This window comes from Rhinolophus sinicus, chromosome 11 (assembly GCF_057876585.1).
Source record: "Rhinolophus sinicus isolate RSI-liver-muscle chromosome 11, RSI-T2T, whole genome shotgun sequence".
Lineage (NCBI taxonomy): Eukaryota > Metazoa > Chordata > Mammalia > Chiroptera > Rhinolophidae > Rhinolophus > Rhinolophus sinicus.
In genome coordinates, this window is record NC_142511.1 from 25,685,144 (window position 1) to 25,707,052 (window position 21,909).

The following is a 21,909-nucleotide window of genomic DNA, read 5'->3' on the forward strand; positions in this document are numbered from 1 at the left end:
AAATGTCAAGGGTGGAAGATTGTGAATAAAAACCTCTCAGAACATGCATTCAGATGATAATGTAATCCTTGGTGATGAAAAGGTTGAGAACCACCACCCTGTCCTCAAGTCCAATGTACCAGCTTGCTGCAGTTTCCCACACAGACTTGTATTTTCATGGCCCCCCAGGACTTTGTGAATGCAGTTCCCTCTGCCTTAAATGCCCTCCCCACCATCCCCCAATACCTAAGTCTTCCGCATTCTTTAGAGCCCTTATCAGATGTCACCTGTGTCCTCCACATCAGCCAGGACCCCCCTAAGTACTGTCATCTTTCCCGGTTCTGCAGCCTCCAGCGCTCCGTCTTTCCTTCCAGATCCAGAACTGCATCTCGCATCCAGGATCTCACCCAGTACTTAGGGAACGGTGAATAACATGGAAATTGTGCTGAACAAAATAATCCTGTAACCCTCGGAGCCCAGCCCCAGTCCGCCCCCGCTGGGCTGCCCTGAATGCATTTCCACAGTAGCTCGGCCCAGGCTCGCCCCCACCGGTTCCCGCTCTGTTCCCCACTCTGACATGACCGCCTCCTTCTTCCTTCTCTTTTCCCTGTCATCTTGCCAGCGCAGCTTCTATCGCCTCACGGATCGTCGCTTCGTCTCTCTTTCCCGCGAGCCTGTCTGGGTCTCTGTCTTCGCGTGTTGCGCTCTGCCCTGCGTCTCCTGTCTACGCTCCGCTCCGGAGCCCCCTACGCCCCACCCTGTCTGAGTTTCTCCAATCCCTACAGCGCGGGCTCGCGCTCCACGATCCCATTGGTCGAACCCCTCCCCTCCACACACACACCGCCCTGCCCTCCCGGCCCCCCTCCCGGCCCTCCATTCACACAAAGTTTGGCTCCAGAGCTGAGGAGGGAGGGGGCGGCCCGGCCCGGCCCAGCTCTGCCCCCAGCCGGCCCGACCCCGGCTCCGGCCCCGGGACTAGCCCTTATCTGATCCCAGCTCCTGTTTAAGAGTCCTGGCCCTGCCCGTCGCACAGCTCCGTTCCTCACTCCTGCCCGTCCCTGCCTGTCCCGCTGCCCATCCGAGGGGCCATTCCACGCGGACCCAAGGTAAGCCCCTGGCCCTGATGAAGGAGTTGCTGCCGCCCCGGCCGGAGTCCTGTCCAACTCACTCTCCAGAGATATCGGAGCCCCAAACCCCAAAGTCCCTACCCTGCCGGGCCTCCGTGGTATGACCCTATTTCCCAACCTCCCGCCTTAGGCGGCCCCACACTGACCTTCCTGGGAAGGGCTCCCCAAGAAGGTAACTTTACCCAAGCTGGTCACCACAGTCCTTTAGACTAAGGAAGGGGCTTTTCTGATGCTCCTTCCCACTGGGAAGACCGGCAGTTGCATCACAGCTCCCCCAACAAATGCAGTGGCCATCACCCTATAACCATGCATCCCCACACTGGCACTCCAGACAGTGCCCCCTCTTCCCAGGATCATCAGGTTACTTCCACTCCCATAATTAGCCCCTGCGCCCTACCCCATACAGGGACACTCACATAATGACACCCACTGATCACTAGTTCACACCTGGGAAGACAAACACATACAGCTTAGATTAGGGATCCTCCATAGCCTGTTGTGCCTGGGACCCCTATTCACCCAGTCTTCCCTCCATTCTGACTTACCTTCTACTTCAAGACACTCCTCCGCATTACTCCTCCTCTCCCCCAGATGTTTCACACTGAGATCCCCAGGAAGGAAGCAGCAGGGCCCTGCTAGGGGAAGAAGGGTAGATTGGACTCTAACATTCACCTTCAGATGGAGATGCCTTTTTTATCCCACCCCTTCTCTCCATCAGGAACTAAGGGCACCTGTCTTCAGAAAGAAGTGAGGGTTGGAACTTCCTGGTTTGGGGGAGGAGAGCTGAACCCCAGGATGGATAGAAGGACAAAAATGGACAAAAGTGGGAATAGTGTCTCTATTATCTTGAGATTTCATTCCTGTTAATGAAGTACCCCAGGCAGAGTAAGGCAAACGGGGTAGTGGGGATGCTGCAGAAGCCAGTACAAATGTGCACCCAGAGGAGGCCAAGGCTTAAAGCCTGATCATGTTGCTTATCATAAGAATTCTGGCTACAGGTTTTTGACCAGTCTATCTTGGCTGTAGGGTTTGAATTTTTTCCGTACCAGGACTGCTTTAGGCAATTCTGGATGGGAGGGAGATGAAAATGGGAGATTTGGTATCTTTATTGTGAGGAGTGCCACTTGCTTAGGGGTGCTAAGGAGGGCCTGGAGCGGGTTTCAAGAGACAAGCCTGAGGAAGGGCCAGAGCCACCACTGGGTTCCATTAAGTTTCATCTCCAAACCCTCACTCTAATCTCCAAGAATTTCTGAACCTGTTCCTGGCATGATGGAAGGCACCATCCTATGCTGAGGAGTAGGGCTTGTTAATTCCTCAGAGTATAGGCTGGATATGGGGGACCAAGTGTAGAAGGAGGCAGGTGTCCTGGCTCATAGCTAGTTTTTCAGGGAGGAGGAAATGAAGGAAGAGGGGGAGGGAAGATGCCATGCTTGGCAGAGGGGCCAGGGCTGGTCTGCGGAGGCAATAGCATGGCCCAGGCAGTGCCAACTTCTTTTCCCCCACCCCCCCAAAGTCCTTTGGTGGTGGTGGCAACGGAGGGAGAGAGGGGGTGTTGGGGGGTGATCTGGGCCAGTCCAGCCTCCCAAAGCCTTTGCCAACCTGGGTCCTGAAAGGAGCTGCTGTTTTCTGAGCCATCCCCCCAGCCCCCACCCGGAGCCTGAGCAGCCAACTTGTCTCAGTGGATATCAAATGGCAGTGATTCCACTGTGTGTGTGTATGGGAGGGGGGGGGAGGGTTATGGTACCATTCCTGTGGTTCTAATGCAGAATCCCACTGCTGCCCCCTACCCTAAGGAAGAAAAAGTCTCTCCCCAACATGCGCCCCCACATGCAATCTATTGACACATGTTTGTGTGGAAGAATTCATTGTCTGCCCTCTGGCGTCCCAAACCTACTCCCTGTGCCCCACTGAACAGCACCTGTGCCCCACACCTGCACCTCTATGCATGAGCTCATTTATAGCTCCAGCTTGGTTGGCTTGGACTATAAGGGAAGGGCCTGGCAGAAGACCTAGAGGCCTTCTTCCCTTGCTCTCCGTAGAGACCAGAGAGGCTGGGTCACTAGGATCTGGGTGGGCTCAGATGAAGTCCTCTGGGGTCATCCTGGGAGTGGTGGGATAAAGGGTTTAGGGCCCTGTGGTGAGTCATGGAGGAACACCCACCTCCTCGGAGGAAACAAGGCCTCCTGAGCCTTCTAGTAAAATGCACACAAGATGGAAGAGAGGTTGAGCCCCTGGCACTGGTGGAGAAGGAAAGAGACGTTGGGCAGTGGAGCCCCTCAACTTTCTTGCCAAGGGTTATTTAGGATGGAAGGAAAAACCTCCACTCTCCCTCCCCTTTCTGGCCTAGATTCTTCTCTTGCCTGACTGGTCAGTGCTACTGTTCAGGCTGAAGCCAAGCTGTCCAGGATAGTGGTGAGGCCCTGGAAGGGGGCAGAGAGAAAGGATAATCTGAAGTACACCATTGAGATGAAACAGTAGAAAGACTGGAGAGAAGGGGAAGATTGGAATCCAAGTGTTTTAGCACCCAACAAAGGGTGGTTGGCCAGGGCAGCTCCCAGGAACTTTTTGAGTTTACCACATCACCCCACTCTACCACAGCCTGAGTTCATTGCTTATCTTCCTTCATCCGAGTTTAACATATGTGTTGCCGCCATTGTTCATGCAGACAGTGCATTTAGGTAGCCCCTCTTCATCCCCTCCCCCTCATCAGAACCTTGAAAGAGCAAAGAGAAAAGGATTGTGGGAAAAACTCTCTCATGGGTGCTTGCCAGCTTGGAGCTGGAGTTGAGGTAGTAGGGAGGAGGGGGAGGCTGACTCTGGAATGTGGGAGAGAAGTAGGAACTGAACTGTGTAGCCTGGAGAAAGAGGATGAAGAAGCAGGACCTTGAGGGACGTGAATTAGCACTTCGGGCCTATAAAAAGGTGTGACATAGAAAGGGTGTATATGGCCATCTGCTCCTCTTCCAATGGCAGACGACCTAGGAAAGCGGTGAGGCTGCATCTGGAAGGACTTAGGTTAGATTTCAAGAAGCTCGTCCCATAAAAAGAAAGAAACCTGAAATGAAGATTGGGAAAGAAAGGTAGACCACCTTCTGGACTAAAAAATAAAACAAAAACAAAAATCCCAACACAAAAATGCCAATTGTTAAGGCTTCTGAGGGGAGATGTAGCTCAGATACACACAGGGATTATTGTGGCAGTTATCAAGAGGCCTCTCCTGGGTTTCTATCCCTTGCACAGCGCTGTCCTCTGGCTCCTTTCTGTTCTGGCTTTGTCTGAGAGGCAGTAGGTGTAGTGGTTAAGAGCATAGCCTTGGAGTAAGACTACCTGGGTTTAAATCCTGGTTTCACCACTTAGCTACACAAGTCTCCTCATCCTGACAATGCAGCTAATAATAGTTGTGGATTGAAAGAGTCAATATTTGTAAAAGGCTTGGAATGGTGCTTAGCCTGGAGAAAGAGCTCTGACTTTTTCTACTCTGTCATCTTTCCTGGCTCCTGGGCCTTGCCCCAGCCCTTCACTGTGGTTTTTCTGAGGTTCTGTCCTAGGTCTCCATTCCTCCACCCTTCTAGAGTTTGGGAAGGTGGGAGAATTATCACACAGTTTAAGATGAGGTTCCTGTCTTTACTCCAATCGGCTGGATAGCACCAGGGCCTGGGTTCCCATACCATAGCCCTTCCTCCCATGCTTTTCACCAAGCAGAAGTCCTATCTTCAACTCAGATTCAATAACTTGAGCTTCCCCCAGATAGTCTCCTTCTCTATTCTGAGAAACTTCTGTCAGCTTCTCTCTACCCCATCTCCCACCCCTGTACCCCTCCAACCTCACCTGTCCCTTTCCCTGCCCATGTTTCCCCCATACCTTCTCTCAAGTGTGTGTCCTCCTCTTATTCTGTCCCCTCGTCAGCCTGTCCATCACATCAACTTTGGCACTCACATTATGACTTCCCTGACTCTAACCTGTCTCTCAGAGATTTCTTCTCCACTCTACCACAGAATTTTCACTGTGCAGCATCAGTTTTATCTTGCTCCTTTCCTACCGAGACATCCCCTTTGGTTTTCAGATGAAAACTCCCAATCATAGTCTTCGAGATACTTTGTGTAAGCCTTTTCCCCTGCGCCCTCCAGCATCACCATTTTTGGGGACTGCCGCATTCAGACTTTGTTCTAGGGGAACATATCCGATGGCAATTCTGAGCCACACTCTTTCTCCCACTCTAGGCCTTCACACAGACCATTTCGAGTCCTACCCCTCTTGCCAATCTCCATTCCCCTGTTTCCCTGTCTGCTCTGTCATCTTCTGAACCCCCTTCTCCTCAGCATCCTTTGTCCCTTGTGTCTGTGACTTTGCCTAGGATGCCAATGCAGTGATGATGTTGGAGGGGATATCATGTCTCCTTCATTACATGGGGGCTTTTCTGGGGTTGGGCCTCTGCCTGTGTCAGATTGCAGACTCCCTGAAGTAAAAGTGTCTTTTTCCACCACAGACCCTCAGCCCCAGAGTATCTGCTGACCAGCTTGGCTCTAGCTAGGAGACCTTTCTGATTGCTGATTCTGGAGGGGAGGATTCTGGTTATGAGTGTCCCTGAAGTAGGACATATACCCTCTCCTACCAACAGGCCCATCTTGTGGAGATGGTGTCACTGAAGATTATAAGCATCAGACCCTAGAACCCCCAATTTCCAGTCCTTTAAGGGCTATTGGCCCAAACACAAAAATCCGTGTGGGTATCCAGGCTCCACAGAGCCTTTCTCTCCTCACTGGGGAGGTCTACTTCACCTGATGCTGGGCTTGTTAGCAGGCATACAAAGTGGAACAATGGCAAAGGTCAGAGTCCAGTTTAAGATAGGCCCATTGTCTCAAGCATACCTCTGAGCAGGGTCTTGAAAACTGAGAGACATGTGTGGACACCTCCCAAGTGGGGTGTAGGCCTGACCTGTTAGTTTTACATTCCCCCAGGACTGTCCCCTCATCTCCACCCCTGATGCTAGTCCCAACCACGAGACCCTGGCACATACCTCCTCCCCACACCTAAACCTCCCTGTCTGACCCTCTGATAAAAAAGACACAGGCAACTGGCAAGAAGAGAGGGTGACTATGTTTGAGTATAGGGCAGTGGTTCTCAAACTTTTTGATTTCAGGATTTCTTTACTCTCTTAAAAATTATCAAAGATACCAAAGAGCTTTTGCTTGTGTGGATTATAGCTATTGATATGTTAGAAATGAGACCTGAGGAGACTTAAATAGTTATTAATTCATTTAAAAATAACAACAAACTCATTGTATGTCAACATAAATGACATTTTTAATGAAAAATAGCTGTATTTAAAAAACACAAAAAGTTTAGTAAGAAGACTAGCAAAATGTCTCACATTTTCACAAATCTTTTTAATGCCTGGCTTAATAGAAGACACTTGATTTCTCATAGCTATGTCTGCATTCAACATGTTGCAATATCATATGTCATGTACGATTCTGGAAAACTCCTCTGAACACTCATGAGAGAAATGAAGTGAAAAAAGCAAACCACATATTAGCATTAATATGAAGATAAGTTTGACTTCAGAGAGCCTCTGAAAGGGTCTCAGGGACCCTGGGGTCCCAGACCATGCTTTGAGAATTACTAGTCTAGAGGAACCTCAGGAAACAGTTTTCAAAACTCCCGGGCCAATCTGGACATCCTGACTGATCTCCCCCAGCTGCACATGGTATTTTGAATGTTTTTACTAGGGATGCAGTATGGGGCCATAGTTAATCATGTGGATTCTGGAGACAGACCACCTACTTGAGCTTGAATCTCAGTTCTACCACTCACTAGCTGTATGACCTTGGGCAAACTATTAACATCTCTGTGTTTCAGTTTCCTCCTCTATAATATAAGGCTTTGAGAAAGTGTCTGCTTTTTAGAGTTGCTGAGAACTAAATGACATAATACTAGAAAAGGGCTCAGCATAGTGCTGAATAATGTGAGCTCTTATTAAATTCCAGAGCCTTGCCCCTGAGTTCACTGCCCATCGACCCAGAAGGCAGTGAGCTACAGAGGTGATCCTTCCCGCATTACAGATGGGGCTTCTTGGCCCAAAGAGGGAAAGTACTTGTGCAAGTTCCCAAGGAAAGTTAACAGGGGGGTTGGGCCCTGAACCCAGGAGTTCTAATTCCTAGCCCTATGTTCTCCTCACCAGACTTTTCCAGTGTGTGTGTGTGTGTGGGGGGAGCGGGGGGGGGGGATGTTGGGGGGGGGCAATGGGGACGGAAACAAGGTCCTGAGAAGGGGAAGGAAGCAGACCTTACCTTTCCCCCAGCAATCCAGGTGAGCCACCCAGGGCCTGTGGTAGCATAGCAGGAAGCCTTGAGGGCAGGTAGCAGGGAGGACTTCCTAACCTCACAGCAACTGAAAAGAGGAGAAAGAAAGTCAGGAGAAGACATTGCTAAGCACAGAAGATCTTTCTGTCTTGCCTTGTGGGGAACAGTTTTGTAAACTAGCCCCAGGCCTCTCTCCTGTGGGTTTCTGGTCGGGGCAGAGGAAGTCTCTGATTGGGCAACACTGCTTCTCGTGTGGGACCTGAAGCCCCTTCTCAGAGCACTGCCTGCTCTCAGTGCTGCCACCAGTTCAGCCCCGCTCCTTTGCCCAGGTTTTCCTGACTTGCCCTCTGTGCTGAGGTACCATAGGACAGGGCACTGCACCTTGGGAAAGGCAGCGGCTGGTGCTGAGGGTATTAGTGGGGGTAGGGGTCCTCAGGGCAGGAGAAGAGAAGCCTCTCCCTACAGCATGAGGAAGGGGGTGAGGTAGATGAGGAGACAAACAGATACAAGTTCTGGGGAAGAGCTAGTCCTGGCTCTTGGGCCCATCAGGCAAATTCCCTGAGCTGGGATGCAGAAGCCACCTTCCTCGGAATCCCAGATACCCGAGTCCTGAGCACATGCGCTTTCTGCATTCCAGAGGTTCAGATCCCACCCGCAGCCCCCAAGACAACTCTGAGACGCCACAGGCTTCAGTTTGAGATCTTGCTGTCTGTTGCTCCGTTTCTCTTCTGCCCACACAATTCCCTTGAATAAAAGGGTAAAACTGAGGCAAAAAGTGGGTGGACTCAGACTGCCCACCACTGCTTTCCAGAGCTTGCCTGAAACGAAGGGGTCTGGCCTCCACAGCTCCTCCTCCCCCATCCCTACCGTCCCCAAGCCTTTTTCCCCTTGGAAAGTCCTTTCTGGCCAGTGGAATGTTTAGGGACCCTGGTCTAGTCTCCCTGCCCTGTCTCTTAAACCCCCATGGTCTAAGATCTATTCAGCCTCAGCCTTGCCCCACCCCCTGCCTCCATTGGTGTGGCCAGCAGCCCCCAGTCTCATGCCCTTGGGCTGTGGGACAGGGAGAGGAAGGCTGAGGGGCTGGCTCTGCATACTAATGTCCTCCCCATTGTCAAAGCCCTTTTGTGCCGGAGAGCTCCATTGAGGCGGCTCTGGGGCAGGCACAATGGGGGCTCTGTCCCCAAGTTCCCCCAAACAGTCACCTGCTTTCAGAGCCTCCCCCAACCCGCCCCAGTGTCCAGAGGGCCCAGAGAGTGTGGGGGAGCTGGCCCAGGGCCAGGGGGGATGGGCAGGAGGAGCACCCCCCCCCCCACACACACACACTCCCTAGGCAGGCTGGGGAAATGGGCACACAGAAGGGAGAGGCCCCAGCTGGCAGGGCGGGGGCAGCTGTGGATGGCGTTGGAATGCAGGTTCTGTGCAGCCAGCAGAGAGAAGGGGAAGGGAGCACAGCCTGCCCATTCCTCAGTTCAACTTGCCCAGCTGGGCCAGGCTGCCACCTCTCCTCCTCCTCCCACCTTAGGACTCATATATGCAGAGACACACAGGCACACACTCATCTATGCAGCCCCACATACCGCACAGGGAGCAGATGTGCCCAAACACTGCAGCCACCCTAGGTCCACAGACCCAGACCTGCCTGCCACAATCCACTTACAGATGCCCCTGCACACCCGCCCTCAGCCCCCCCACCCCCACCGCCAGCCTCTGCCAGCTCAGCACCATCCCCCCCTCGTGCCCTTGATGCCCCCTGCTGCTCTGACACAGGTTATAACAAGTTTGCACTTGTTGTGACCTGAGAATGTGGCCCTGGGGCGGAGAATGTCCCGCTGCCCTGACCCACCTGCTTATACGTTAACCACAGACATGGCCTCTGCTGAACTCTGAGCACAGCACCCCCACCCCGCCGACTATGGAGGAGTTGAGTGGGCCAGGATACTTGCCCCCCCAGAGCTGAGCCAGGTACCCTGGAGGAGCTCTGTGTGAATGACCAGACCCTGGCCTGCTGAAGCACAGGCCCAGAGGGACCATCCTTGCATTTGCCCAGTGCACGTGGATATGTCACAGCCCCTCATGGCCCTGTGAGATAGATGGGACAGTTATCATTTTCCCTGAGAGAGGTAACATGATGTGTCTAGGTGGCAAGGCTGGGACGAGAATGCAGGTTTCCTGCCTCTAGGATTTTTTTTCTCTTTTTTTTGAGTGTCACTATGTGCCTCTTGGCATCACTCAGATTCCCCAATGTGGAATTTTCACAGAGCTATGTTTTACCCACCTCCTTGGGAAGGAATGGGGGCATGGTGGGAAGGTGGGGAGGGTGAACAACAGGTACAGGGATCTTAAATAGGATTCTGGGTCTACAAAGAAGGTCACCTTGACCTGTCCATTGCCTCTAGGCAGGATGAGGCTACCTTCTTTCATTCCCTACACTCCTTTCAGCCCCCCTCGCCTCTTGACTCTGGATGGCTGGAGAGAGAAGCCAATGACCTTCTCCACAGGGTTTAGCATTTGAGAACTTTATTAATTGCAAGTCCTTTGTGATGCCTGGCTCTGATCCTCCCTGCTAATATCCTCTGTCTGTATAGGATCTGTAGGGGGTGTCTATGTCTCTCTTACTATTCTGGTCTGGAGTATCTTCTGGAAGTCTGGAGCAGGAACCCTAAAAATGGAGGAGATGGAAGGCCGATCAGGACCCCAAGGATTTGAGGGCTGCCTGCACAATGCTGTGCTGGAACCTGGGGTGGATGGGGTTACAGCAGTAGAAACTCCATCAGGTAGAGAGCTAAGCTGATATTGGTTTGCTCATCTACAAATATTATCAAATGCTGATCTCCATGATATTTCCCTTATATCAGAATGGCACAAACCCTTGCAGGACCCTTCTACTCCTTAACCCTACTCCTCACCTAGAATGCTCCCCATCTGGCTACGGGATTCTGCTTAAGCCACCTCATCCAGAACACATCTCCCTAACCCTTATATCCTGGTGTGGTTCTTCTGCCTCCAAATGCCCCTTCCAATGTCCCTTGTTGGCAAAAGAGGCCCATCCCAAGTATAACTGCAACCCCTCCAGCTACACTCAGGCAGTTAGCTACTGCAACAGGGAGGACGTGGACATAGCCACCTCTGAATCTAGTTCTGCATCTAGTCAGTGTCTTCATGCCACCCCTACCCCATCATTCTCTTCAAACAAGGAAAGTGGGTAAGGAATGAGTGGAAAGTTGGGGAAGGGGTAGAGAGATCCCTCCCAGAGCGATCCCCTTAGACTTCTCTGTGTAAGGGTCAGAGGTTGCTACACATATATGGGACCAGGAGCCCTTCGACAGAAATGGAGTTGAGAGGACCTCTGTCAGGGAAGGTGGCTCAGTTGTCTGAATATGCATTCTAAGTACAGGGTACCTATGGGTCTCCATCTCCACCAAGGTAAAAATAAGAATAAACTGCTTAGGTAACAGCAGGTAAATTTTGATATACCAGGAAGCATATCATGAGTATAAGGTTTAACTAGGCAAAGGGAAAGGATGGAAAGAGTTGGAGAACTTACACCCCCCAGTGAGAAAGGAAGGTCTCCTATTGAACAAAGGCTGGTGACCAGGGAAGGGAGATAGTTCTAAAGACACTCAGAGCTCCTGTGGGCCATGGGATTTCCAGCTGTCTCAAAGAAGTCCCTTGCCCATTTTCACACCTCCAGCAGAGAGCATTATTGAACTTGTCTCCTCCCTTTGGGCCCACAATTTGCTGTTTTTTCTTGATTTTTTTGTTGGCTTATTTCTGGGCCAGCTGCTGCAGGGCTGAGGAGAATTCCTGATACTTGCTGATGGACAGGGCACAGTGGACACCTCCTGGGCTGCAGCTGTGGTTGGACGGTGAAGAGCTCAGTGGATGATGTCCCAAGGGTGACTCTACACTACCTGGCCCTTCAGGACCTCAAGATCAAGAAAGAATCTTGTAGGAAGAGGGAGTTTGGGATGAGGAAGAAAGCCAGGGTTATTGCTTTAATTCTGATTAAAATCACATGTGCTACTAGCCATCTGTGTGGTCATGGGACAGTTATTCAGCTTTTCTAGGCCTGGACTTCTTCTTCAGTGAAATGAGGGGATTGAACAGGACACTGTGAGGGCCTCCCAGCATGGCCGTTCTATGATAGTACAGTGGCAAGGAGAGAAGCATGAACTTTGGTTTAATCAGGCTTGGGTTCAACTTACAGTCACCCCTTACTTCCTAGTCCTCCTGGGCAAGTCAGCTACCCTTTTTGAGTTTGGTTTCCACACCATCAGTATGAGGATAATGGCACTACCTGCCTCCCAAGGAGGATAGGATGAGGTGGTGTGCAAACATTCAGCGCAAGTCCTGGCTCATTGTAGAGGCTGAGGTGGGGGAGTCCATGGCACTCTGGGAACACAGATGAGGGGCCACAACACCCACTGGGTGTGTGGGCATCTGGAAAGGCTTTCCAGAGAAAGTGACATCTAAGCTGAGTCCTGAAGGAAGCATAGAAAATAACCAAGCAAAGTAAGGAGAGGAAGAGTGCTCCATGGGAGAGGTTCTGTTATTTGCCAAGACCTGTTGTTGGTAAGAGAAAGCGGAGCCTGGTCAAGGGCTGAGAGCAGCTTAATGTGGCTGGAGGGCAGAGTGTGTGTGTGTGAGGTGGGGGATAGAGCATGGACAACACTGACACTGAAGAGGTCAGCAGAGGTCAGGTTATTATGGCCTCTTTTCCTCCTGTAATTCTAGGGACTTAACAGCTGGTGCCCCTCTGCTACCCTTCCATCTTCCTTTTCCTATTCTTTCTCCCTACCTCCCAAGTCTCAGTTCTCTTCTCCTTGGTCACGTGGGCACGAGGAAGCACTGGGCTTCCCAGAAGGAACTGTTTGGTCCAGAGAGAAGCTCAAGTCTAAAGTTATCCAACTCTAGACCAGTTTTTGGCCCAGGTCTGAAGATTTCTGACCCTCTCCCACTATGAAAGAGCAATCTACTGCCCACAGAAAGAAACCTCTGGATGTCTGGCATTAAGGTCCTCCTGTTAAACATTGTGCACCCTCTTTGGACCTGTTTTCCCATCTGGCTCACTCATTACAGAGAGTTGGGATAATGATGGAGGTGGGCTGAGAGCAGCATGGAGTGAGGACTGAGGAAAATGAGAGAAAAGATGGCTCTTCAGCTTGGGGTAAAGGCTGATGGGGGAGACTGAGTCAGTGCCCCCAACTGTTGGAAGGTTGAAACTTCAATAGGAAGCTTGGAGGGAAAAATTCCCAAGGAGGAAGCATGTCACACACCAAAAGGAGGCATGAGGGAGGAAAAAGGAATGTAGATCAATCCTACGGGCTCTTGTAAGCCAAGAAATACTTAGCCAAAGCTCTACCAGGCACTGAGGAGGACACAAAAATGAACAAAATATAGGTTAAGAATCAGTTCAGAAAAGACTCTCCTGTTTGGGAAGGTAGGCATCGTCTTTCCTGGAAGAAGTGGGGAGATGAAATGACCCCTATGGAAGCTGCTCCTGAGGGTGCTTCCATACTGTGGAGTGACTCTCCTGCCTCCCTGCCAATACTGTCCCTTGGACTCCCCACCAACTAGGCCCAATCCCTTCCTTATCACTAGCCAGTGCAACCTCTAAGATCACAGATAATGTGTATAGAGGAGGGGCCTTCAGCTGGGATCTAGTTGGCCTGCCTCTCTTTTCTCAGGTAGAGGACCCCACTGGTCGTGGAACCCTAAGGAACAGGTCCCATCAGCTCAGCTCTTCTCTGGTTTCTCAGATTCTGGTTGCAGATCTTGTGACAGCTCAATGGCTCACTGGCCTCCACCCAAAAAATCTTATCTCCTGGGGCCTGGCCATCCTTGGCTCTGAGAAGACTTCCAGCTGCCTGGTGCCACCAAGGCTGGGGAAAGTAGGAGGGCAAGGGGCTGAAGGGCAGTAGCTGAGGAACTTGGCTCCATGAAGCACCCCTTACTGCATGCCTCTCCCATGTCTTGGCAGGTTGGAAGGGTTTTGGAGGGAGCCTCCTCTTGGGAATTATAGGAGGTGGGATAAAGCACAGTAGGTTGGAAATTTTCTCCAATTCTGTGGCTATGGTAACTACTACCCTACAAATCACTGTTCCCCTAGAGAAAAGAGAAATAAGGCAGGGGTTTACCTTGAGCATCATCAAGCCCACTGGGGTGTAGAGAGGCAATGTGACTCAAAGACCACAGAACTGGAGACAGAGGTTCCAGTTAAATAAATGTAAGCAAGTTACTTTACCTGTTTGAGCCCTAGTTTCTCTAATTCAGTAGATACTTTCTTTCATCTACAAAGTAGGGTAATAATAATATCTTGTATTTGCCTAAGGGCCTTACAGATTTCACATACTTTACCTCACGTACTTTATCACACAATGGAAGGTTTTATTGCCTCCTTAGGTGAGGAAACTGAGCCCTAGAGAGATTGAAAGATTGACTGAAGTTCCCATAACTAGTAGATGACACAGACTAGGATGGCAAATAGTGGGAAAGAAGAATAGATAGGGACCTTTGGCTGTGACCCAGACATGCCAGAATAACAAATAGGTTTCATTTGTTAGGCTAACTCCATTTGATTGATAATGGCTGCCTGTATCACCATGTTGAGAAAGATTCTGAGGCTCAGGAAGAACTCAAGTACTGTGGTGAATTAGTGATATCCATTAAGGGTGGGGACAGGGTGAGTGGTGGCCCACATGTTGTATGTTTGACGTTCTTAGCCCAGAATCAAACCAGGGATTTCAAGTCCAAGTCCTTCCTCTATATTAATCAATTAAGTTAAATTCAAAGGTACTAGTTTAAAAAGAAATATAAGATATAGTCTCTGACTTCAAAGAGCTCATGATCTCTCAAAAAAGACAAAGATGTACTATACTGATGATGTGGCAAAATGTCCCAGGAACATAAAGGGAGCGTCAGTCCTTCTAGAGAACATTCTGGGCAGAGGGAACTTCATGAGCAAAAGCATGGAACATGGAAGTGATGTGCAGCCATGTTTGAAGGACAAACGGAAGTTCTGTGTAGCTAGAAGATAGGTACCCAGGGGGAAGTATCAAAGGAGAGTCTGTGAAAATTAGAGTGGCATCTGATGGTGAAGGGTTCTGACTGCTATGTCAAGCATTTGGGTTTCATTACAAAAGCTGTGGATTAAAGTATTTAAAGCAGGAGTGATGGGAAAGGCCCTTGTGGCAGCTGAGGTGGGTGGAGGTAAGGAAGGTGAGGCTAGGCAGGAAGGGCAGGAGATCATTGCAACATTTCAGGTGGAAGAGAGTATGAGGCTGAACTAGAGCAGCCTCCAAGGAGATGGAGAGGAGTCCACAAAGGCAGAATTGATAAGACCCAGTGATCAAGTGGAGAGGGGCAAGAGAGAAACCCAGGGTACTAAATGGATGGGAATGCTGTGAACAAGAGGGGAAATACAGAAGAGATTTCATTTTGAGGAAAGAGGACATGAGTCTGAACATGTTAAAATTGGAATGCTCCACATAGGGGGATCCTGTCAGTACTTGGACAGACAGGCAGAGGTGAGGTGAAATCCATGAGAGGGGTTAAAACAGCCATGGAAGAGAGAGTGGAGTGGTTAGAGATGAGAGCAAAGGGTGGATCCCTGAGAAACACCAACAGGTAAGGGGCAGAGGAGAGAGAGATAGATCAAAAGTAAACAGAGAGAGAACCTGGAGGATAATGTCAGAGAGTAACAATGAGGCTCTTCACATACTCAGTGCTTCACAACCCATGAAGTGCTCTTACGTATATAATCTTATCTCATTCTTCCAATACCATGGTGAGATAGGTATTATTATTAGGTCCTTTTTTGCAGATAAATAAAATGGAAACTCAGAGAGCTTAACTGATTTGCCCCAAATCACGAAGCCTAGAAGTGGCAGGGCCACTGAACAGTTATTCAAGGTGCACAAAAATCAGTGGATTCCCACCATATCACAGGGAAAGCCAAAGAAAAAAGTATCAGGAAGAGACGGGCTGGTCATCAGTTTCAAATGCTGCAGAGAGACTGCTGGTGTCAAGGACTGAGAAAATGCCCTTGGATTTAATGATTGGAAGGTCAGCTGTGACTTCGGAGGGAGGGTTGTGCTGCTCTAACTGCCACCCAGCCTGGCTGTGTAGGTCAAATGGAATTGTTTCTAACGTGCTTTGTAGACTGCAGAGCCTCATGGTCTGAAGGTGGCCGATACTCTTATTTTTATTATATATTAGTAGATTGAATCACTTGATATCGCTGACATGGGACCCAATTTTTTTAATTGGCAATTTCATATGGTTCAACCAAATAATAAAAGGAGTGGGCTGCATTGGGGACGGGGTGGGAAGAGACTATGAGAGAAGGTAAGCTGCAGAGATAAGCCCTGCCCTCTGGTGGTGGGGAGGTAAATCTTCAGTGCTGGGCAGAGACAGGTAGATACCTGGTGAAGCTTCAAGTTTGCAGGAGTTGCCCCTCATCTCCTGCTCCCCCTGCCCCCATCTGTAATCTTTCCAGCCCCCTCTGCTGTAAGGGCAGCTGGGGTGGGGTGTGAACTCTCCTGAGGGAGCTCTGTCCGGAAGAATACTTCTAACCTCTAAGCTAGTATGAGCCCCTCAACCGTATCTTTCGGAATGAGTTGGGTGCAGATATCCCCTGTGGAGAGTCTCAGGAGCCAAAGCCAGGTGATGAGTGATTAGAAAGCCAGGGCAGACTGGTGCATGAACAAGAAAGCTTGGACAGACATCTCTGTTATTGCCCTATTTCTACCTAACTCAGTGTCTGAGATCTCCTCCAAGGTCTTTGGGATCCTCTTCAGTGTCTCATGTCTCACTGATACTAGAATAACAATGGCAATAGAAGTTATTCCCATTAATATTGTTGCTTCCAGCTGTATCTTAGCACTGATACTGATTTTTCTGGCTCTTCAGTGGAGGTGAGGAAGTATGGGTTAACATCTCGAGTAGATGTTCTTCTGAAGTGAGGACCCAGATGGGGCCAGGCCAGGAGGCTCTCGGAATTGCTGGAGCTGGGGCTGGGGAGGCAGTAGTGCATCCTTTGTCCTCAGCTAAACTCTGCCCGGTGCCAAGCTCCTCATACAGGACCAGGATGTTCAGCCTGCTTCCCCAGACGGAGGGGAGGAACAGACACTGGTGGGGTGATGACTCGGGTGGGAGGGTGGTGCTGTGGGTGGGTGGAGGGGGGGCAGGTGTATCAAAGAGGCAGCACTCTTTCGCTGCATGTTCCAGGAAGTCAGTCATCCTCCCTCTCCAGCTGAGGACAGAGTGGGTCACTGAGATGCCTCCCTCTGGGCAGTTCTCTGCAGGAACACTCTCCCTTCCTGCAGGGGAGAGAAGGCACTGCCTGGGGATTGGGTGGAGGAAGGGGCAGTGGTCCTGATCAGCCCACACTGACAGGCAGGTGTGGTGTCTGCACAGAAGAGAACATCTGACGTGGCCCCATCTCTGTGTCCCTCCCTCTCTGGACTGGAAAATACACAGGAGGGTCAGAAGGGCCAGACAGAGGTCACAGGCTCCCAGGAAATGTTCTGAAAGCTTCTATCCTTTCTTTTGATCAGACTATGAGAACTTTTCAAACGCTGACACAAGGGAAGAAAAGCCCATTCTTTCCTTGGCTAGGACCTTGGTGTCAGGCTAAGGCTAGAGGATAGGAGGGAAGGGGATGGAGACCTAAGGGTGGGGGGCAGAGGCAACAGTGACTCAGCTGGAAAGGCAGGTCCTGGACACACACACTGCTCTCTTTTTCTCCACTTCAAGATTTGTGTGCATCTGGCTTTATTTCTAATTGTTTATTTCTCTTTGGGGCAGGACAGGAGGGAGATTAATGAATAAAGACATCCAATTTGGAAAGAACCCCAGACCCAACTCCATTCTTTTTCCAACCTTGGGGGCTTACATAATCCTGCAGTGCTTTTCTTACTAGCCTTCCTCTTATACTCCTTTCCTTTCTCTTCTTTTCCCCTCTCTTTCTTATTAAGAACACTTGGAAGTCAAACATGCTTCTTTTCAGTCCCCAATGCAAGCTGATCTTTTGGAGGCCTCCAAGATTGTTGTTCAAGTTGGGCTCTGTATGCAAAAAAAGAGATACATGGTTGGTGAGAGGAGGCTGAGTAGCTGCTTCCTCTCTCCACTGAGGCCAGTGGGAGGGATGTGTCCAAACTGCAGTGGGAGGGACTAAGGCTAGACATGCAGTTGTTTTTTTTTATTAAATTTATTGGGGTGACAATTGTTAGTAAAATTACATAGATTTCAGGTGTACAGTTCTGTATTACATCATCTATAAATCCCATTGTGTGTTCATCACCCAGAGTCAGTTCTCCTTCCATCACCATATATTCGATCCCCCTTACCCTCATCTCCCACCCCCCACCCCCCACCCCCCTTACCCTCTGGTAACCACCAAACCATTGTCTGTGTTTATGAGTTTCTGTTTCTCATTTGTTTGTCTTGTTCTTTTGTTGCTTTTGGTTTATATACCACATATCAGTGAAATCACATGGTTCTCTGCTTTTTCTGTCTGACTTATTTCGCTCAGCATTACACTCTCAAGATCCATCCATGTTGTCACAAATGTTCCTATATCATCTTTTCTTACCGCCGAATAGTATTCCATTGTGTATATATACCACAACTTCTTTATCCATTCATCTTTCGAAGGACATTTTGGTTGTTTCCATAGACATGCAGTTTTAAAGCAGAACGTGACCTTGATAATCTTCAAACACAGGACCTCCCAAACTGACCCAGTAATTCCTTCTGAAAGACAGAGGAGAGGGAATTGTACCCCAAAAGATACAGGGATGAGCCACCCGTTGGACATTCTTGAAATCTTTTTTGTCTTTTAAATCATGTAAATTTTTATTCCACTGTGTTATTTATTTAATATTAAAATAATATTTTACTTCAAAATCTTTGAGTAAAATTGATTATCTCAGGAAAATGCACTAAACTTAATCCTGTGGCTTTGAGTAACTCCTGGCACACTGGTTTGAGACATGTGGAACTAATATAACATCCTTATTCCATAAGTAAAGAAATAAAGTCCTGCAAGGTTTAGAAATGTGCCCAAGGTCACTGCGAGTCAGTGGCAGAGTTGAGAATGGCTTCTATGCCTTTTGCTTCCCAATTCAGCCCACTTTCCACAAAGCAATGATGCCTCTTTTTTCCTGGCAGTATCTTCAAACAGCCTTATGCCTGATTCTTTCACTCCATTTCAGAATTCTATGCTGGGCATGTACCTAGTTCAGATGTCCAAGATGAGTGTGGGCTTAGAGACCAGCCTAACCTCAGCTTCAGAGGCTGATACTGCTGTTTGTGTACAGGGCTCTCCCAACACATAGCACTTGAGCATGATGGGCAGATACTGGGACAGAGAGAGCTGGTACTATCACTCATTATTTCTATCCACCTATTTATTTATCTATACACCACAGTGAATGGTTCAGGAATGCCTTCAAACCTAAAATAATTGGATTAGTTAATACCTATAATGGAAACTGCCTCCCTTTCTCACCCTGTTTCTAAATCCTAAAATGAGAGGATGTTTTCTGGAGGGAAGAAGTAGGGAGACAAGGAGGCTGCAGGGCTTAGAATGCCTCCATTGATGTGGACATGCCGATGGAGATAGTGTGGTACAGAATTTGAAGGTTAGAGTGTGATTAGATATATAGCATACTATTCCTCCATAGCTTCAAAAATCAGCTCTCCAGGAGGCTGAAGAAACTATAATGAGAAGAAGGGACAGTCTAGAGAGGTGTGTAGGGAATGAAAATATACAGAGGAAGATGCAAAGGAGGACAGAAGGGAGTAACACTTTAGTAAGTCAGCATGAAATACAAAAAGGGGCAAGCAGGGCAGCACAGATGATAAAAGAGATGGGAAAAGAGCTGGCAACAGAGCCCAAGGGAAGGAAATGGGGAGAATAAAGACATGCCATGCAAACCCAGAAGAAGGAACTTAGGATAATGCAATAACAAAAAGAGTATCACCACCAACCAGCAGATACACCCTTGATGTCACTGCCGGTGAGTTTTCATACCAGGCGAGTTCCCGCTCACCTCCTAGCATGCTCTAGGTGTCATCTTCTCTGGTTGTTGAGTGTTGTTGTATTTGCTCAGTGAAGGCAAATTCACTATATGATTCACCTGATGACATAGTGGAAAGGACTTTGGAACACAGCCAGAACTAGGTACTAATGTCAGCTCTGCTGCTGGGAAGCGCTGTCACCGGGGTCTCTGAACCTGTTTCATCAGTAATCATGAAGACAAAAACTCTGTTTTACAGTGTTGTTGTTGCAGAGACGAAATGTGAAGTGCTGGTCTAAAGCAGGCATTTCAGTAAATGGTAGTCACCTCCTTCTCTCTCCTTCCATTTCGCTGAACCAAATGTTAGGAGGAGGAAGGACTCCACAGTCAAAAACAGTGGCTCTGGGAAAGGATGTCCAGCAGGCCAGTGCGCTGTGGGGAAGAGGCCACAGGGCTGCATTCCCAGGACGTTGCTCCTCATTCTGGTGATTGACTTGTAAACACATGAAGCAGGAGTGTGTTAAGGATCAGAGCACATCATTGTTTTCCCAATTTGTCCTATTAAATCTCTCATGTGCTCCCAACACTTCAACCAAAATAAATGGCTCCTGTCCCCTGGCTGGCCCTGGATTTCCTCAGTGTTATGCCTTTTGCTCACACTGTTCCCTTCCCTGGAAGGGCCTTCTCTTTGACCTTCAAACCCCAATCTCCAAAGGGTCCAAATCTTGCCTATCTTTCAGGACCAGTTCCATTGCTGCCTTTCTCTATAAAAATCTTCCCTGAGTGAGACAGTTAGATATGCAGGAAAAAACTCAGCTCCTGCTTGTTACTGATGTTTCCTGGTATAAATGGGGATAATAACATTCTGCTGGGGTTGTTGGGGGAATTATATGAGTTAGGATATAGAAAAAATCCCCAGCAACCTTACCTGGAGCCTAGCATGTAATAGGTGCTCAATCAATACACGCTAATTTCCTTCCCAGCCTTGCTCCCTTAAGCTAGATGTCACCTTTCCCTTTGCAAGCTCCCCTAGCACTTCATGGATACCTCTTCTATGGCACTTATCACTTCCTGCCTATTTTATTGTTACCTCCCTTGTTAGATTATAAGGTCTTCAAGGTCAGAATCCACATCTAAATCATCTTCATATTCCAGTGTTTTGTTTCGAATCTCACACCTAGTAGATGCTAAAAAAAATTGTTTATGAATGCATGAAAACACAGCTGAAACTGCATAGGTCTTCCTGTGTGATGGGAAACATCATTACAGATGAGAACATCTGGCTCATTTGCATATCTATCAGTGTTGATAATTAGTTATTGGGTTTCTGTGTGTACAAGAAAAAAGAAAAAACATAAGAAAATCAATACACAAACAAGAAGGGAAAATGAGAAGGTCCACATATGAGAGAGGCCCTGGACCAGAGGGAAGTTTCATCAGTCCTGCCCAGGACAAGAGCTTTCACATTTCCTTAGCCCTGCTATTTTGGAGAATTGTGGAGTCCATTCACAATTCTCTTAGATTGGCCCCTATAGCCTTAGTGGTTAGGGAGCCCTCTGAGGCTCACTCATTCACACATAAAATACTTCTTGAACACCTACTATTTGTCATACATTGTGCTAATCATACATCAGGCTAATCAAAACATATGCCCTGAATCCTTATTTCAATAAGCTTATTTGTAGTAGAAGACAAATGATGTACCAAATAAATGTGCCATAAACGTATAGCTGGATATGTAGTTGACCCTTGAACTATGTGTGGGGGGGGAGATAGGGGCTCTAACCCAACCCAGTGGAGCATTCATGTATAATTATTGACTCCCCAAAAACTTAACTAATAGCCTACTGTTGACTGGAAGCCTTACCTATAACATAAACAGTTGATTGACACATATTTTGTATATTAAATATACTATATACTATATTCTTACAATAAAGTAAGCTAGAGAAAATATTACTAAGAACATCATAAGGAAAATACATTTACAGTATTTATTTTTAAAATATGCATATAAATGGGCCCACACAGTTCAAACCCTCCTTGTTCAAGGGCCAACTGTATTTCTGATCCATAGTTGGGAATCTGTATATGTGGAGGGCCGACTTAAATGTTTGACTGCACAGGTGGTTGGCTCCCCTACCCACCATGTTGTTCAAGAGTTAATACTTAAGGTACTAACCCTGTGGGGATGAGAAGGCTTTATGGCAGAGGGGTCATTTGAACTGGGCTCTGAAAAAGATCTTGGACATAGAGACAAGAAGAAAGGTGAGGCCCAGAAGAGAGAAGAGCATGGATGTATACAACAGGAAGCAGGGAACAGTTGGTTTGCCTGAAGCTTTGCCAAAGGACAGGAAAGGTAGGAAATAAGGTGGAAAGGAGGTTTAGAAGCCAAGTAAAGAAGACCAAATGTGCCAGACTGAGTTTGGCCTTTCTTTGGTAGATAATGGGGAGACATTAAAATCTTGTGAGCTAAGG

At 48.6% G+C, this 21,909-nt stretch overlaps 1 protein-coding gene across 2 annotated transcripts in view; it reads left to right on the forward strand.

Moving 5' to 3' along the window:
- The first annotated feature begins 862 nt into the window (after nucleotides 1–862).
- The window catches only part of KCNJ10 (potassium inwardly rectifying channel subfamily J member 10), a 31,453-nt gene continuing 10,406 nt past the window's right edge, over nucleotides 863–21,909 (forward strand). Inside the window, exon 1 of one of the 2 annotated variants that reach the window (XM_019716431.3) lies at nucleotides 863–1,085. The gene's annotated coding sequence lies outside the window, so the exon portion shown is untranslated. The remainder of the gene's footprint in view (nucleotides 1,086–21,909) is intronic. The other variant, XM_019716432.3, reaches the window with a different exon arrangement.